The following is an 18,280-nucleotide window of genomic DNA, read 5'->3' on the forward strand; positions in this document are numbered from 1 at the left end:
ACCTTACTAACTAATCAGAATTACAATAATATCCTTTGTTGCCCCCACAAGTAGAGCATGAATATTCATAATGCTCATCTTGTTCAACAGGTGATGAACCTATGTAGGCAGTAAAGCTTTACTGAAGAGAACTGCTAATTGATCTTTGCTGGAAATATATTGGAGAGAAGTAATACCTTCAAGCACCTTGTTGCGAATAAAATAACAATCAATTTCAATGTGTTTGGTGCATTCATGAAAAACAGGATTTTTACTAATACTTAGGGTGGATTGATCATCACAAAAAAATATACTGACTTGGCATGATGAATGCCAAAATCCCATAGCAAAGATAAAGTCAAACAGACTCACAACTAGCAATGGCCATAGCACGATACTCAGCCTTAGTGGAACTGTGAGCAACAATAGATTGCTTCTTAAACCTCCAATTGATAAGAAAATGTCCAAGAAACACACCAAAACCTGTAATTGATTACCAAGTATGATAACATCCTGCCCAATCATTGTCAATATATACTTTCAAACACATGCTAGAATTAGATGCCGTGATCTAGGAGCCTGTTTAAGATATTTAAGTACTCTACAAGCAGCTTGCATGTGAATATCAGTAGGCTTATCCACAAACTGTGAAAGACATTGAACAACATATGTAATATCAGCCCTAGTGGGAGTAAGATAAAGTAGCCTACCCACTAATTGCCTATAAGATGTAGCATCCACCAAAACAAAACCATCTCCAGCTTTAGTAAGCTTGCTGTTATAATATATATGTGGAAACAGGTTTAGCTCCTAAAAAACCATACTCATCAATTAAATCCAAGGTGTATTTAGGTTGACAAAAAGAAAACACCCTTTTTTGACCTGGCAACCTCAAACCTGAGAAAGTATTTGGGCTCACCAAAATCCTTGAGTTTAAACCTAGACTTAAGAAAATCTCGCACGTCAGCAGCAACATTGATAGGTGAACTCCCTATAATGATTTCATCAGCATAGATCATTAAAGCAATAAAATCACCATCAGTAGTCCATTGAATGAATAAAGAATAATCAGATTTAGACTGAATAAACCCAAAATCAAGTAATGCATTTGTAAATTTCTGATTCCATTGCCAAGAGGGCTATTTAAGTCTATGAAGAGATTTCTCAAGTTTACATACCAATTTGTTTTTGGAAATACACCCCCTAGAACATCATACCCCTGTGGTAAATCCATGTGGACAGTTTCTTCTAAGTTTCCATTAAGAAAAGCATTATAAACCGTCCTTTAATGGAAGCAAGAGCTAAGAAAACATGAATAGTAGCTTGTTTAGCTATGGGAATAAAGGTCTCTTGTTTACATATCAATTGTTCGTCAACTATGAACTTGACTTTTTGATGAAGAGATGATGGCACAACCCCTACCACGTGAATCCATTGACGCCCCATTAACTAATTGTAAGATAATGCAATTTCCATGACTTAAAATTCGATGGCAAAAGTACAAGGTGCCTTTACAATCATATAGCTAGTCTTCATGTAAGACACATCAACATGTAACTTAACCAATGTTGTCAAAGGCATGACATTTAAGGACTAGTCATTATCAATCAACACCTTGGCTATAATGTGAGCCTTACACTTATGGTTATATGGAAAGCCTTATAGCTCCTTTGACTGTTGGGCAGAATCTCTTCATCTTTAAACATGATAGGATTTCTTATAGTGATGTTCCTTACATATGATCCAAATTTTCAGCAGATATATTGTGAGCAATGTACACTTGATTCAGTGTTTTTTGCAATGCATTATGGTGGGGTTCGGAATTTAAACGCAAGGATAACAATGAGTTCAATTGTTCCACAACACGGTATTAATTATGCTTGATGAATTTCAAAATTCACAAGCCTCCTTCTCTGACATAGGTTTCTTACACTCAAGATTCAGAGTCATTTCTAGCCTTTTCTTTTAGCCTTTACGTAAACTCTCCTCAATCATCGTATCCTTCTATTTCCCTTTTGCTTTTTCCTTTTTAGCTCTATCTACTAATAATTTTGGGTATAGCAACGTCTGCTACAAGTCATGCCCCCAACTCTTGTTATGTTTGCAGCATTTTTGAATTGTGAGCTGAGTGAAGACATATCATAACTTGAGATTGAAGATACAATATTGCAATCATATTTCCTTGAGATTGCTTTGTTACTTTTGTATGGGAAAGAGCTTGGAACCTAGATCTTGATTCCTAAGGAAGGCTTACCATAGAAAGGTTGATCTTTCTCCTCTTAAAAAATTGTCATTAGCCTAAGCAAGTTTCATGAGGATACATTTGTTGATGACTTTTCAATCATTGCATTTATTGACTTTTCGTCACGTTTTTCACATAATTCGATTAAAGATGCAAACAACCCTTGTACTTTGCAACGAAATTCGTCGCATTCCTGAATAGAATGTCTTACCGTTCTCATATGGAATTCGCAAAAAATGTCAAGGTTGTGTTATCTTTGCTTAATGTTTGGTGTTTGTTGAAACAAACCTACTTTAATCATTGCTTTAAATACTTTAATCATTGGAGTTTTAACCTCATCAACATTCCTCTTGATATATTACACTTATCCATTATCCACGGCATTTACAGAGAGCCTTTTGTATAATTGAGTAATATGGGTTCCGATTAACACTTAGCTTTTCTTTCTTTGCAAGATTCAATAAACCCGCCTTAATTAATTTTTACACGTTATATTTCAAAGCCGTGCAATTCTCAATGGAATGACCTTAAACTCGATAGTGTTAGTCATAGTGCATGTTAGCTTCATACCATTTAAGGTAAGCTGGCTTTAAGGGTTCTATATAAACAGACGCAATGAGGTGGATTTCAATGAGTTGTGGAAGTAATGTTGGGTCAAATTGACTGATTTCCTAGTTTCTTCGTGACCCCCCTTTGATTATCACCAAAATTATTAGGTTGCGAGTTTGGCTGAAATGTGGAAATTGGTGTTGGTACAAGAGTATATGTGGTAGCTTGAGGTCGAGTATTGGCTGAGAAAGTTGGTTAATAAGGGTAAGGATTTTGAGAGACATTGTTCATTGTACGGTAATATGGAAGGTAAAGGTAATATTGATTAAAGCCCTCAAAAATAACTACTTACACCTTTCCTTCCTTTCTTTGGTGGATCATTTTTCTTTGTATTAGCCACCTTACTCATTTCAATTTTGTCTTGCTTGATAGCGTTTTCAATAATTTCTCTTGAGATTACTATGTCAGTGAAATTTTTTATGGCGTTACCAATTAGCCTCTCATAATATGGAGTTCATAAGGTGTTGATAAACAACATTGTCATCTCTTTATTAGTGAGAGATGATTGGACCTATGTAGCCATATCGCTCCATCTCTAAACATACTCTTTGAAACTCTCTATAGTTTTTTTCTCCATATTCTGCAAGAAGAGTCTATCTAGGACCATGTCTATGACGTGCCTATATTAAGCTATAAAAGCTCTAGTGAGGTCTTTCTAAGACTGGGTTCAATTTTGTCTAATTTGACATACTACCTAACTGCAGACCTAATAAGACTATCTTGAAAGCAATGAACCAAAAGCTTATCATTGTTTGTATAAGCAGTCATTTGCCGACAATACATAGTAATATGGGCCATTGGACATTAAATACCATCGTACTTTTCAAAGTCTAGAACTTTGAATTTGAGTGGGATTACCACATCATGCACTAAGCATAACTTTGTAGCATCAATAAGGGTATAGAAATTCAAACCCTCAATAACTTTAAGACGCTCCTCTAGGTGATTTTACTTCTGTTGTATCCCTGAAACTACTTTTAATTTTCTTGGTTTTTGCGGTCATCTAAATATGGCACAAGGATTATATCATAAAAATTGGCGGTGGTCATTTAGAATAGAAGGATTAGTTCCCTTCTATCATCATTTAGAATAGATGATCCTTCAACTACCATTTTTCCTTTGCCGATGGTCATCATTTCCATCAATCTTGCTAACTTATCCATTATTTCTTCTTGAATTCTCTCTATTTTATCCATTCGACTTAACTGTTCATCTTCTATAATTTTATCTTAAGACTCAATATAGTACGAATAATGAACAAGCTACTTCAAAGTTTTCGATGGTTGAGCTATTTTTTGATCTTTTTATGTGTATATTAACACAGATTAGAGTTTGCTTATGTTATGATGATTGCATGATTGCATGATTGCATGTTTGTTTTGAATGTGCATGCTTATGATGAATGTATGAATGAATGTGTTTCGAGGTATTCATCACATAACAAATATTGATAAGAAAAGGTTCATTCATTAATCTCAAAGATTATATACGTTCATTTACATCCCTAGTATAATATAAATAAAACGACCAATTTGTCGATATTGGTCATTTGCCTCGTCTAAAATGTTGAGCACATGTTGCCCATATGCTTCCGTTGGGTAGACCTCTCTTATGAGGATTTTCACCTTATGAGCCATCTTTCTTGTTGTGAAAACAACCTTAGTGATTTGTTTTGCAAGATGCTCCACTTTGGCTTGTTTCTTCAAAAAATTTTGTCACCACACCTCACTTGTATTCTATATTGTTACGTATGCTTAAAGTGAACGACATTCTTTCTTGAATGAATCATACTCCCTTTAAAGTACTCTAATGGTCTGCTTGAATTGCTCACGATCTCCTTGGAGTACTTGGATAGCTCTTCATTGATTGTGTAACTTATGTCCCAAACTATGAACAAAAGGTTGGAAAACATCCTTCTATTCTTCTATTTATAATAACAAATAAATGATAAGAATAAAATTTTCAAAAAAATAGTAAACTCATAATAATAATGAATATAACTAAAATATAAAAAGCAAATGTATATAATCATAAAAAATAGATCTATGAGAAAAGAGAAAAAATAGATAGTCAAAAAATAGGTTAGGTAATTAAAAATAATAAAATTGAGTGATAAGAAATATATGCATAAAATAATAATAATTCCAAAATAAAATGTTTGAGTAAAGAAATAGCCTTTAGGTAATAGGAAAATATACATAGCAAATAGATATATACTCAAATATATAAAAATATGTAATAAAATAAAATTAGATAAAAATAAAATATTTATTCATGATATATACGATATAAAGATAAATAACTTTTAAAGAAATAACAAAAAAGTTACAGGAAAGTTTAGAACGAATATTGAAATTTATAGGTACATCACACCTCATTGTTTTTTTTTTTTTTATAATTGGGGAAAGAGGGATTCGAACCTTACTCTTTAGGTAGGGGGATAATGCACCAACCAATGAGCCAAATGCTCGGGTGCATTGTTGCATTGTTAAATGTCATAGCATGTAGACATATTCTGTATATAAGTATAAGTCCCGATGATGAGACTTTTCGAGGGAGCTTGCGAAGTTGAGTTTTTTAAAAAATTTTCTAGGTGAAAAGATACCTCTAAGTCCCATCAGTATGATGTGAGGGCTCGGAGAATATCTTTAATAAAAGGCTTTCGCTCGTAATAGGTTTGCATTCATGAAAAATATTAATTTTACTTGCAAACGACTACCCTGTCAATGAGATTTATTCGTTAAACTTGCGAAGGCGAGTTTCTCGGGTATTTCCTTAGGTGAGAGAATACCTCCAGATCCTACCAATATGATTGGCGGATTCAAAAAGTACACTCAATAAAATGTTTGCATTTGGCATTATCTCGATTTTATGCCATGCATTTCACAATTGCATCATGTGCACATCACACCAGTAAAACCAAATAAAATATTTTAATGAAATAAAAGATAAAAAATAAATAAAATAATAAATAATAATTAAGAAAACATAATAATAAAATCAATGGGTTCGGATAACAGATGATTAAATGGTACCGTTCGTGGAACGGGGCGTCATAGGGGTGTTAATCCTTCCTTGTGCGTAATCGTACTTTCGAACCCAACTATAAATAAAATACGTAGACCAGTTTGTTGTTCTTTAGACAGATCTAAAGTCAATTTAGAACTCCGTCGAATAGAATAAATGTAATAGGTAGCCAATCGCACTTAAGCAAAAAAGATTGGTGGCGACTCTCCAAGTTATCCACATCTAGTGGTCGGGTTTCTAGACTCGCACATTACGACAAAAATAACTTATGAGAATCTAATATTTTTTAATTTAATTTTTCTTAGTTATCTATTTTTTCTTATTTCTTATTCACAATGACTGTAAAAAAAATTTCAAGTTAAAATAACTATAACCTAAAAAATTTGCTTTTATATTATAATATGTTTTAGCATTCTTGTTATTACAAAAAAAAATAAACAAGGGAAGAGGAAAACAAAATAATTGATATATAAAAAAATGCATAAACCTTTGCAGTGGACTGAGCTTACCCCTTTCAAGTGGGCTTACAAGCTAAAACAGTTTGGTCAAAGCAACCCTATGCCAGTCAAAAAACGAAACGATGTTGTTTCTATAAACCCTTCACTGACTGAAACAACATTGTTTCTACCCAATACAAATACTTTTTCAAAAACCCTAACCTATTTCTTTTCTTTTTTTCTCCTCTCTTTAATGTGTTGCTGCTCTCCCTCCCCCTCTAAGAATTCCTCTCAATTTCTCCTTCAGTCACCTTTTTCTACCATCACTGGCCACTGTTTTTTAATGCTAGAATATCTCCAAACTTCAGCCAAAGAACCACCTCGAGCAACTCTTCCATTTAATTAAAGTCGTTTTCTCAAAAACAAACTCAATATTCCCAGATCTAAACCCGAAAATTTCAAAACTCAAAAAACCAAAAAATGCATTTCTTTTTTTCTATTGACTTCTTTTCTTCCCTACCGCTTGCTGATTGTGTGGTTTATATAGTTGTTTTCTCAAAATCTTGGTTTAATGTCAAATTTTAATCTGTTTTAATATTCATGATTTGATCTGATTCTGTAAAAGATTTCTTGATTATGAAAATGAAATTTAGAGATTTTAGGGATTTGATAGAAATCACTTTCCTTTTCTTTTTTTGATTGATTTTTTATTTACTTTTTTTCCTTTGATTTTCATTTTTTTTGTTCGATTTGATCATATTGTTTATTGTTTCCTTATTTTTTGTTGTTGTTTTTGGGCTTGTTAGCGCAAAACCTTGATGGATTTATAATTAATGGGCTTCTAACCTATTAAGTGACAAACCTATTATCCTTTAAATTCTCATAAAACTCAAGTAGCATAAAAGATAGATAAATAAACTAAAAATACAAGTAAAAGTAAAATCAAATTAAAATCGAATCATGAAAAAAATAAAAAAGAAATCAGGTTTGACAAAAAATGGTGTTTGCACAGGAGACATGAAAAATTCACTAGATTATTCTCTAAAAGCTCTCTTTGAGCTCTTCTCAGATAATATCTCTCTACTCAGCTCTTTTCATCTTATACTCCACCCTGCTTCGTCATTGTTCTTTAATTTGTATTCCTCACCTTCTACCATTATAGCACTTAATACTTTAAGAATTGCACTAATCTTCCTTTCTACCCCTTCTAGTGTATCTCAATTTACTTGTTGCAACACTTCCTCTCTCCCTATCAAAACAACCATTTACAATGTACTTAATTAATTTTTAGTGTTAATAATATTATAGAAGACACAACAATAGCTTCATCCATGTTAAGATTATATTATCTAAAGCTATTAAGCATGCATTCAAGCTTATCAAATTGATTCATAACAAAATGATCATTTATGGATGTGACAAAATACTTTTTTCCAACCAATATGTGTTTAGAATGATTATCACATACAATATCATTCATATCAAGTAAGGAAATAAAGCTTATCTTGTAATCTGATGTAGAACTATTTTACCATAAACGAATCCGGTCCATAAATTCTTCTTCGTCAACATCAAACCAATCTAACTTTCGCCAGTGAATGAAGTTCCCTCCTTCAAAACAATCTTACTTGACAATGTTGGTAGCTATCTCTTTTAGTGAAGTCATTTTGAATTCCAATCACATGAAAAATAAGTCTTAAAGTTGTTTATGCAAATGGGCTTTCGTTGGAATTCAAAGGGAAATGGTAAAATTGAATACAAGGTGTGTTTTCAATAGATGTTATCTTTAAGATTTATTTTACCTTCACCACTCTGTATGCAAAGGAGAATTATGTGAATAGTTTTAGGGATACAATGAAACTAACGTCTAATTTCATTTTACACTTTACAAGAGTAGACTGCTAGATACACTCGACTTTTTACAAAATTGTTTGACCTTTTGGCCTAGAACTTACTTTTTGCAACAAGTAGATCAGAAGGGATTTGAACTCCTTTGGTAGATGATAGGAACTAAGTGCTTACGTTTATTTTTAGAACATAACGCTTCTCTTGCTCTTAATTTTTTTTGCTCATCTTATTTATTTTTGGTGTGTCAAAATGGTTGATAGCAATAAATCCTTTATATAGACTTGCAACTGTCCTTTTTTTAAAAACACAACCCTTTCATCAAGGCACATTTATGTCTTAAAGACATTATATCTTAAAGACACCTCTGCATATTATTTCAAGCTTTATGAAAGGACAACAATTTATTCCATAAGACATAACCTTTTAGTTACACTATGAAAAGATAACTTTTCATAATTAAACTTTTGACTTATTATGTTTTTTTTTTAATTGTTTCATAACCTTTGGATTTAAAGGTGTTTTCTGAACATGTCACTTTACCAAGAGACATAATTATTCATATGAAATACTACCTACAATCCAATAGTCACACTATGTGACATAACTTTTAAATTGATGTGACTTTCAATTAGTAACAACTTTTCATATGATGAAACATATTCTTTTATTTTGAAAATACGCCATCACTAATAATACTTTTCTCTCATAAATTATCCCTTTTTCTTTTCATATTCTCTCAAGGAGAGCTTTCGACATGTACAAAAATGAAAATCCTAGAGTTGGTGTGGATTCAAAGTAATCATTATATTAATAACAATAAATTTTAAATAACCAAAAAATGTAATAAAAGAACCACAAGGTTCATTTTTAGAGTTCATAATTTTTTTTGGAGCAAATTGAACTTAACAGAATTATAAAAACCAAGTAGTTTCATTGGAAACATCTTTTTTATTCTAATTCTTTACCTCTTTACATGTCTTAAAAAAAGTTTTGATTTTTATATATTATCTTATTAATATTTTTTTCACGTACATCTCAATTTATGTTCCAAATTAAAATTACTTACATTAAAGACTTAATTTTCATTAATGATTAAATTTAGATTTTTATTGATTATTTGCATACATACATATAATGAACATTAATGTTTATCACATTCTCAAATTTGTATGTTTAGTCTTATTTCAATCATGTTAAAATTTAACTAATAGTTGGGAATAAAAATGTCATAGGTTTTGGTTGGTGGACAGCAAGTAAGTTAACATGAAATATATTTTATGTGAATTACTATTATATCAATAAATCTTATTAATGATTAATAATTTAAATTAAAATTAGTTAAAAATAGTAATTTAAAAATATTAACAAAAGAAATGTCATCTTTTATCAAGGAAAAGTTGTTCAAACATATGTACTTTTATATTTATCATAGATAAATTTAATTTATTTTTTTTTGTAATATTGATGTACAATGCTTTTTAATATCAAAAGTAAAAAAATAAAAAATCAATTTAAAAATATAGAAAAAGTAAGAATATAGATGCTCAAAATGAAAAAGATAAAAAAATACTTTATTTTAAAGACAAATGAAATATATATTGATTGAAAAGGAGAATCCGAAGGCTTTTAATACGTAAGAATTAATTTTTATTTTATAATATTTTTTAGCATTCTTGTTAATACAAAAAAATAAACAAGGGAAGAGAAAAACAAAATAAATGATATATTAAAAAATGCAAAAACCTTAGCAGCGGGATTACAAGCTAAAACAATTTGGACCAAAGCGAGTCCATGCCAGTCAAACAACGGATGATGTAGTTTTTGTAAACCCTTCACTAACTTAAACAACATTTTTTCTACCCAATACAAATACCTTCTTTAAAAACCCTAACCTATTTTCTTTTCTTTTCTTTTCTTCTCTCTCTAATGCATTGCTACTGTCCTTTTCCCTTTAAGATTTTCTCTCAATTTCACCTTCTATCGGCTTTTTCTACCATCATTGGCCACCGTTTGTCAATGCTAGAATATCTCTAAACTTTAGCCATAGCCTCGAGCCACTCTTCTTTTTAAATGGAGTCATTTTCTCAAAACCAAACTTGATATTCCTAGATCTAAACCCGAAAATTTCAAAACTCAAAAAACTCAAAAATGCTTTTCCTTTTTTCTACTGACTTCTCTTCTTCCCTTTCGCTTGTTCATTGCGTGGTTTATATAGGTGATTTCTCATAATTTTGGTTTAATGTCAAATTTTAATCTAATTTTAATTTTCATGATTTGATCCAATTCTGTAGAAGGATTTCTTGATTATGAAAATGAAATTTAGAGATTTTAAGGATTGGACAAAAATCACTTTCCTTTTCTTTTTTTGATTGATTTTTCATTTACTTTTCTTCTTTGATTTTCATTTTTTTTTTGTCCGATTTAATCATAACGTTTTTTGTTTCTTTATTTTTTTGTTATTGTTTTTTGACTTATTAGCCCGAAACCTTGATGGATTTATAGTTAATTGGGCTTTTGACCTATTAAGTGACAAACCTATTGTCACGACCCGGAACCTCCCTCAGGCCCATGACAATCGCCTCGACGTCCCGATTGACACTCATTATCCGGAATGCCAACCGAAACCCCGCAAGGCTTACATATCAGTTTTTTTCCTTTCCTGTGAGCAATCATTGTTAAATATCGAGTTTTTAGAGAATATTTACTATTTTAGATAAAAAAACAATCAAAATAAATTTTTCGCCACACAGGGGTATTTTGGTCATTTTTTCAAAAAATTTTGAAACTGCTAAAACGTAATATATAAGTAAAAAACACATAATTCATATTCAAAATGAGTTTAAAAGTCTAAAATCTTCATTTAAAACGAAATTACGGTTATTTGAATATAATAAGAAAATAAAAGAAATATTAAGGAAAATATTCTATTTTCTTATAAAACAATATTTATAGAGTTATACGTGAATAATTTTTATAGCGTAAAAGCTAAATAAATTTATACATACTGAAATACAGTAAGCCAAAATATTTAATTTAATTTACAATAACAAGAGGGCCCCCGAATAAACAAAAGTAAAGAGGACTGTGAACCTACGGTTTGGAAAATGCAGATCCAATGGTAGTCCTCGATGAGATCAGCTATCTACAGTCTATACTGAACCTGAAATGGGTGGAAAGGAGTTGGGTGAGATTTTGCAATCCCAATGAGTAAACAGACATTATCATAAATATCTAAAGGCGAGTAAAATGGAGGCAAGTTTAAACAACAAATTTCAACCCATTTCATAATGTTTTCAATTTATTTCTTAAACCATAAAATATTTGTAATTTACCAAAACAGTTGTTAAGGCTTATGTCTTTTATTAAAACAAGGCTCAAGCCAAAACTAATCCTCGGGGATACCTTGGCCGAGGCATCTAACCGAGTCCGCCAAGGGTGTTAAAATATTCACACGTGAAACACATTTTTATTTTTAAAACCAGCCGTTCCTTGGCGTTGGCCGAGTTACACATTCACGTGGGGGTTCGACGTGAAGTGAGCTCTAATACTACCCCAGGAGTTACCCTCCTCGCCTCTACAACCGGAGTAACTATATAACTGGGTTTACCGTGCCCCTCTAATAGGCAGTCCACGGAAACCCGTCACTGCAGTGACTAACCCACCAATTTTAATAAAATTTCGACAGTATAACGTGGCTTTTATTTATTTATCCAGCCTGCATAGTAAAACAACTTACATAAATTTCCCAATGCATTCACAAAATATAGCCACATATACTCATTTCTCATAAGCCATTCCTAGGAAAATATATATTTTTCAAGTCAATTTGTAGCCTCCAATTACTCAATTTCATAATCAATACAATATATTTTTATTTGTCACATTTATTCCTAAAACATCAAAAATCCCGTTTTAATCTCGTTTTCATTTCATAAAATACATAAAGGGCATTTAAAAATAAACTCTAGATAATTTACAATAATAATAAGTTTACTCACCGTTTGTACAAACTAAAAGCTTTCTAAGCGCCCCGATCACTACTCGTCGGGTACGACTTCTTTGCCTTTTCCGGAAGGCTCTCCTCCTAGACACATTACAAAAATTTACACAATTCATCACATTGATGCTAAATCACTATATAATTAACTTAAATCCTATACTAATGCATGGTATGAAATGCAATAGCCTAAAACGGCTTAAACGCGGTATTAACCTATTTTTGGCACTTTGCCCGATAAATTGCTAACGCGCTCCATTTTAGCTCTAAATCATCCCATTCTCTCTCCAACATTTCTAACCATTAAATATCAGCCAATAACCTTCTAAAAACAACAAAATCAGCTCACTCCCTTCCTTGGAAAATTCGGCCAAAAATGGGACATTAACTCGGTTAATTTTCTACTTTGTTTTTCTATCACGTTTAATCGTTTTTCATCATTTTCTCTTCATTTTCCTTAGAATAAAATCAATTCATCATCATTGTACAGCATTGAGCATCCAGCCAAGAGTGGGTATTGTGAAAATTTAATGATTTCTTGCCCAATTTAATTTCTAAACACATTTAACTAACTAAAACTATCAATTTAACTAAAAATCAAAACCTAAAAATTTCAATTTCTCTCCCCTAGAATTTCGTCCAGCCCTTGATATCACTTTTTGATCTCTCTCCTCAAGCATGCTAAATGGAAATAAAGGCATAGGAAAGGTAGAAATCAAGCTAAAATCGAAAAATCTTACCGTTAGACGCGTAAACGGTCGAAAACCGCGAATTTCCCTTTGAATTTTCTTGTTTCTCTTTGGTTTTTCTTTTTTTCTTCCTTTCCTCTCTATTTCCTCTCTTGTTCTTCCTTATGGCCGGCCAGCACTTAAAATTTGGGTTTAAATGGGCTGACTTTTCATTAAAATAATATTATATCATTAAAAAATGCCACATGTCACTTTCCCATTGGCCCATTTTTAAAATTTCATCCATTTGTTTCCAAATTTTCACCATACACTTGTCTCATATATTCATAGCTTAGATAAAATTCTCAGACTCATCCAAAGTCTCGGTGGAGTAATTTTTGAAATTTACACTTTTGCCCCCGTAAAAGTCAAAAATTACATTTTTGCCCCAAAAATTGAAAAATTGCCCATAGACATATTTTTCATCCCTTATACTCATACCATTCTCCAATTTGTCAAATTTGATCTAAATTCTCTCAAAATCTCAAATTTTGTCCGTGGGTGGTAAAATTACGATTTTGCCCCTACACTCCAAAAATCACCAGAATTAAACTTTTTCACTTCCTATCATTAAATTATACTCCAAATAGTTAATCTTGGTCAAAAATTTCACTCCATGATCAAATTATTATCTTAGGTGGCAAAATGACGATTTTGCCCTTGAATATCAAAATTTCTAATTTTACCCCAAATGAACCCTCGAATTCCGAACAATCATTTTTAGTCATTCCTGGACTATAAAATATTAAATTTTATCCTACAATTCCTATTTGAACTAGTTCGAGGTTAAATCAATTTAAGTGTACCGTTAGGTACAATATCGGGTTTCGTCTATTCTTAGGTGCTTTTCTAGCGTAATAACATGCTACTCAATGCATGTATGTCATGACATGTATTTATAAGGTCGGGTTTTACACCTATTATCCTTTAAATTCTAATAAAACCCAAATAGCATAAAATATAGGTAAATAAACTAAAAATAAAAGTAAAAGCAAAATCAAATTAAAATAAAATCATGAAGAATAGTAAAAAGAAATCAGGTTTGACAAAATATGGTGTCCACACAAAAGATTGGAAAAATTCACTAAATTATTCTCTAAAAGCTCTCTGAGCTCTTCCTAGATAATATCTCTCTACTCAACTCTTTTCATCCTATTCTCCATCTTGCTTCACCATTGTTCTTTAATTTGTATTTCTCACATTCTGCCATAAAAGCGCTTAACACTTCAAAGACTAAACTAATCTTCCTCTCTACTACCTCTAGTGCATCTCAATTTACTTGTTGCAACACTTTTTCTCTCCTTACCAGAACAACCATTTATAATGTCCTTAATTAATTTTTAGTGCTAATAATATTATAGAAAACACAACAATAGTTTCATCCATGTTAAGATTATATTATCTAAAGCTATTAAGCATGCGTTCAAGCTTATCAAATTGATTCATAATGAAATGATCATTTATGGATGTGACCAAATACTTCTTTCCAACCACTATGCGTTTACAATGTTTAACACATACTATATCATTCATATCATGTTAGGAAAGAAAATTTATCTTATAATTCGATGCAGAACTATTTTCCCACAAATGAATCTGATCCATAGATTCTTCTTTGTCAATATCAAACCGATCTAACTTTTACCAATAAATAAAGTTTCCTCGTTCAAAACGTTCTTACTTGACAATGTTGGTAGCCATCTCTTTTAGTAAAGTCATTTTGAATTCCAATCACACAAAAAATAAGTATTAAAGTTATTGGTGCAAGAGAATTGGAAAAATTGAATTTAAAGTGTGTCTTCAATAGACGTTATCTTTAAGATTTATTTTACCTCCACCACTCAGTATGCAAAGGAAAATTATGTGAATAGTTTTAGGGATACAATGAAGCCAACATCTAACTTCGTCTTACACTTTACAAGAGTAGATTGCTAGATACACTCGAGAATTTGTAAAATTATTTGACCTTTTGGCCTTAGAGCCTACTTTCTGCAGCAAGTAGATTACAAGAAATTTAGACTCCTTTAGTAGATGATGAGAACTTAAGTGCTTATGTTTGTTTTCAGAACATAACACTTCTCTTGCTCTTAATTTTTTTATTGGTCTTATTTGTTTTTTATGTGTCAAAATAGTTAACAGCGGCAAATCCTTTATATAGTCTTGCAACTATCTTTTCTTTATAGACACAACCCTTTCATTAAAGCACATTTATGTCTTAAAGACATCTCTGCATATTGTTTCAATAATTATCTTATGAAATGACAATAATTCATTTTATAAGACATACCCTTCTAGCTACACTATGAGAAAATAACTTTTCATATTCAAACTTTTGAGTTATTGTGTTTTTATAATTGTTTCATAACTTTTGGATTTAGAGGTGTTTTCTAATCATGTCACTTTACCGAGAGACATAATTATTCATATGAAAAACCACCTACAATTCAATAATCACATTATATGACATAACTTTTAAATTGATGTGACTTTCAATTAGTCACAACTTTTCATATGATGAGACATTTTCTTTTATTTTGAAAATACACCATCATTAATAATACATTTCTCTTATAAAATTATCCTGTTTTCTTTTCATATTCTTTCAAGGAGAGTTTTCAACATGTACAAAAATGAAAATCCTAAAGTTAGTGTGGATTCAAAGTAATCATTATATTAATAACAATAAATTTTAAGATAACTCAAAAATGTAATAAAAGAACCATTAAGGTTCATTTTTAGAGTTCATAATTTTTTTTTGTAGCAAATTGAACTTAACAGAATTATAAAAACTAAGCAGTTTTATTGGAAACATCTTTTTATTTCTAATTATTTACCTCTTTACATGTCTAAAAAAAAGTTTTGTTTTTTATATATTATCTTACTAATTATTTTTCACGTACATCTCAATTCTTGTTCCAAATTCAAATTACTTACATTAAAGGCTTAATTTTCATTAGTGATTATATATAGATTTATATTGATTATTTGCATACATACATATCATGAACATTAAACTTTATCACATTCTCAAATTTGTATGTTTAGTTTGATTTCATTTGTGTTAAAATTTAATTAATAGTTAGGAATAAAAATGTCATAGGTTTTGGTTGGTGGACACCAAGTAAGTTAACATGAAATATATTTTCTATGGATTACTATTATATCAATAAATCTTATTATTGATTAATAATTTTAATTGAAATTAGTTAAAAATAGTAATTTATAAATATTAACAAAAATGATGGCATTTTTTTATCAAGGAAAAGTTGTACAAACATACGTACTTTTATATATATCATAGATAAATTTAATTTTTTTTTGTAATATTGATGTACAATGTGTTTTAATATCAAAAGTAAAATAATAAAAAATCAATTTAAAAATACAAAAAAAGTAAGAGCATAGGTGCTCAAAGTGAAAAAAAAAACCTCATTTTAAAGACGAATTAAATATGTATATTTTTTGATTGAAAAGGAGAATCCGAAGGCTTTTAATGTATAAAAAATATGTACCTATTATTGAGATAAATAGGAAAGTGTCAATATTTTTGAAGTAAAAATTGCAAAATTAAACCATATGAAAACAAATATAGTCCTAAATTCACATGTTAGGTATTGAATAAAAAGCATAAAAATTAATAAATAACAGTCAAATTAAAGTAAATAAACATAAAGTTAAAATAACTCAATAAAAATAAAATAATTAGAAAAAACACTAAAAATAACTAAATTCTAATTAAAAATTTAGAACTTAGCTATCATTTAAAAACAAAATGAGAATAGAATAATTCTATAAAATAGAATTATCAAATAGTAAAAGGAAATCAAGCCCGACAAATATGGTGTCTACACCCAAGATAGGAAAAATTCACCAGATTATTCTCTAAAAGCTCTCCCTAAGCTATTCCTAAATAATATTTCTCTATTCAGCTCTTTTCATTCTATTGTTCATCCTGCTTCGCCATTGTTCTTTAATTTGTATTCCTCACCTTTCGCCATAAAAGCACTTAACACTACAAGGACTACACTAATCTTCCTTTCTATCACCTCTAATGCATACCAATTTACTTGTTGCGACACTTCTTCTCTTCTTACTAGAAGAACCATTTACAATGTACTTAATTAATTTTTAGTGCTAATAATATTATAGAAGGCACAACAATAACTTTATCCATGTTAAGATTATATTATCTGAAGCTATTGAGTATGCATTCAAGCTTATTAAATTGATTCATAACAAAATGATCATTTATGGATGTGACAAAATACTTCTTTCTAACCAATATGAGTTTAGTATGCTTATAACATACAATATCATTCATATCAAGTAAGGAAAAAAACTTATCTTATAATCCGATGTAGAACCATGTTGCCACGAACAAATCCGATCCATAGATACTTCTTTGTTAACATCAAACTGATCTAACTTTTGCTGATGAATAAAGTTTCCTCATTTAAAACGGTCTTGCTTGACAATGTTGGTTGCTATATTTTTTAGTAAGGTAATTTTGAATTCTAATTACATGAAAAATAAGTCTTAAAGTTGTTGGTGCAAATCGGGTTTCATTGGAATTCAAAAGGAACTAGCAAAATTGAATTCAATGTGTGTCTTCAATAGACTTTATCTTTAAGATTTATTTTGCCTTCACCACTTTGTATGCAAAAAAAAAAATTTTGCGAATACCCTTTATGATACAATGAAACCAACATCTAACTTTGTCTTACACTTTAAGAGAGTAAACTGCTAGATACACTCGAAGGTTTGTTTGACCTTTTGGCCTTAAAGCCTACTTTCTGTAACAAATAGATTATAAGGAATTTAGACTCCTTTTGTAGATGATGAGAACTTAAATATTTATTTTTATTTTTAAAACTTAACACTTCTTTTGCTATTGATTTTTGGCTGTGTCAAAATGGTTGGCATAAGCAAATCCTTTATATAGAGTTACAACTTTTTTTTTTTTAAATCAAGACATCTTTATGTCTTAAAGACACCTCTACATATTATTTTAATAATTATTTTATGAAAGAACAAATATTCGTTCCATAAGACATAACTTTTTAACTATATTATAATAAGATAACTTTTCATATTTGAATATTTGAGCTGTTGTGTTTTTTTTTAATTGGTTCACAATCTTCAGGTTTAGAGGTGTTTTCTGAGCATGTCACTTTACCAAAAGATATAATTATTTATATGAAAACCTACTTATAATATAATAATTACACTATATGACATAACCTTTAAATTGATGTGACTTTCAATTAGTCACAATTTTTCATATGATAAGATATATTCTTTTATTTTAAAAACACACCAACACTAATAATGCTTTTTTCTCATAACATTGTTCGTTTTTCTTTTCATATTCTCTCAAAGAGAGTTTTCGACGTGTATAAAAATGAAAATCCTA

Source organism: Theobroma cacao, chromosome 9, assembly GCF_000208745.1.
Source record: "Theobroma cacao cultivar B97-61/B2 chromosome 9, Criollo_cocoa_genome_V2, whole genome shotgun sequence".
NCBI lineage: Eukaryota > Viridiplantae > Streptophyta > Magnoliopsida > Malvales > Malvaceae > Theobroma > Theobroma cacao.